This window comes from Atta cephalotes (genome assembly GCF_000143395.1).
Source record: "Atta cephalotes unplaced genomic scaffold scaffold00001, whole genome shotgun sequence".
Classification (NCBI taxonomy): Eukaryota; Metazoa; Arthropoda; class Insecta; order Hymenoptera; family Formicidae; genus Atta; species Atta cephalotes.
This window is the reverse complement of record NW_012130065.1, coordinates 2,198,656-2,201,464: the sequence shown is the minus strand read 5'-3', so window position 1 is coordinate 2,201,464 and position 2,809 is coordinate 2,198,656.

Sequence of the window (2,809 nt, the reverse complement as noted above, 5' to 3'; positions counted from 1 at the left end):
GAGAGAGAGAGAGTAAATCGATTAAATTCTAATTTACATCTGAATCAATAGCAAGGATTTAAATTTTATAAAAAAAGTATTTTTAGTTTCCCTTCCTCTCTCCGTGATTTTTGAACTAAGATATCATAATATTAAATTCAAACTATAAATTTTAACAAGCATTTACATCATCAGGAACACTTCTGATTTTTCTATTTTTGATATCGTGAAAAAGCATTAAACGATAATATTCGCAACATTTGTTTTGTGATAGGATTCTTTGATTTATTTTTGATTAATTTTTTAATAAATGTTAAAAATTAATATATTATATAATGTTATATACAATAACGTTGTTGTATAATGTTGTACAAAAATGTTTTTTTTTTAATTTATTCTGTAAGTGAATTTTATACATATAATTCTTGTTATTTATTAAAATAATAATTTATTTCGTAATGCATCATGAATTCTGCATACTTTACCAGTGAATAGAATAGATTCACAATGCATGCAGTCTACACCATATAATATAATATCAATTATATGCTTTTTTCTATATTTTCAAGATAAATAAAAAAATTTACATGTTACTTTTTATTACAATAATTTTTATAATTTTTATTGCAATTATAATATAATTGCAATTATAATTATACACATAAAAACTCAACTAATCTAAATTCATATCAATCTTTATTGTAAGTAAATAAGCTCTATTTGTTTAATTGTTGATTTGAATAAAATATGTATTTTAATCTAAATCTAATCTAATCTAGTACGGGAATTGAATAATTAGAAACAAAATTAATTGTTAGCAAGATTCAAATAATGTATTAATATTTTAATACATTTTAATACAAAGTCACATGTCTCTCTATTCGATCTTTCCCTCTCTGAATATTTTTTTTAGAATATCGATGTGCTGTATTTAGTACACACTCTTTGTGATATACTGTATGATCATAATGGCAATACAGAGAGACAATCAAGGTTATTGGATATGAGAGTATTTTAAGTTCGACGATTATGCAAACTGCAATTATTGTAATAAAATTTGTACATTTATTAACGAAACATTGACAATATCTGCGAAAGGACATTTTGCTAGACTTCGTATTGAAATTTGGATCGTATAATATTATACGTATTATTCTCTAATCTATGTAATATTTTGAAATAAGTTATTATAGAATTTTTATAAAGAATCTTTAAATATGTTAAAATTAATAATAATGTAATTATAAAAAATTATTAAAATATGCTTTAGATATTCTTGTATATTTGTTTGAAAGTTGATATACGCAAATAAATTGTGATATAATTGATACAAAATGAAAATATTTTTATTACGACATATATATATAAAGATATTCATATTTTTTTATTCCATCCAATAATTAATAAAAGATATAATATAACATTTATCATAACATTTATCGTAACATATGATTTATTTTTTTCGTTTCCCTTTTGTAAATTTATAAATTTATCGTTAGCATCAAACATCTAAAATAATTTCTTGGGCAATATTTCATGGATTATTAGAAATTTTCATATTTATAATATTTGAATTTTTATATTTGCAATCGCACTTTCACTTAATAGAGGGAACCTGGCCAGTTCGGACATTAAGATTGAGAAGAAAAAAATGACACAATTAAAATTGAGATCAGAAACCATTTTTATTCTCATAAATCTCTTAAAGGATTTAACTTTGAAATAAAATAAAAAAAATTTTAAAACTTGAACATTAATATGTCGTTTTAATTAAAATATAAAAAAAGAGAAACCATTCACTTTGTTCGATTTCCCTGGGCAAAGCGAATGGATCACTCGAGCAATGGAAATGAAATTTAAAAAATTAGAATCAGTCTTGGCAATTGTCACAAAAGTAATTACCTCAAATCCTTTATGTAGTACAGCTTTCATAGGCCCATTTGACAATGACTGCCCTGGATCAGTCATAAATAAATCACCATACTGCATTGTAGCAAAAAAATAAACAAAAATGAGATGTAAACAAACACGTACACCTTTCGTACACTTAAAAGATCGTCTGTCCTTCCGTATTCCCAGTATTTTCATCGTAATTATATACCGAGTAAAGAGGATAGATCATCCGTTTTGCTCCCACCCGCTTTGCCCAAAGCATCTACTTGGCGCAAATTTGAAAAGATTAGAATAAGTTGAAACATCAAGCGAAAAATTTTAACCTCGAATATTTAAAGACACAGAATTCTTATAAAAAATCATTTACACTAATTAAGGAACAATTACAAATAATAATTAAGCTACATACCTGAGGAAAAATCGCAAGAAAATCGCAAGAAAATTTTCTATATGTCTATTAAACGCAAACGGACGCAATCATATGTCGTTTCATACTTTTATAGCTGGTCGATCATTTCTTCAACTGCTAGAAACTTATAGCGCGATCTCAGATAGATAAACAAAAATAAAAGATATTCGCTTTATCCAGAGCTTCAATTTTATCCGGGCTTCCCCTATGTATTAAATAATCTAAATAAATGGAAAATAAATATATATTTTGATGAATAGGATTAAAAAAATTTTGGTTTATTTATTTAATGTTTAATCAATTAATAATGTTTTAGCATTAGCACACACACACACACACACACACACACACACACACACACACACACACACACACACACACACACACACACACACACACACACACACACACACACACACACACTACACTACTACTACTACTACTACTACTACTACTTACTTACTTACTAACTTACTACTTAATTACTAACTAAATTAATACTACTACTACTACTACTTAACGTACTTA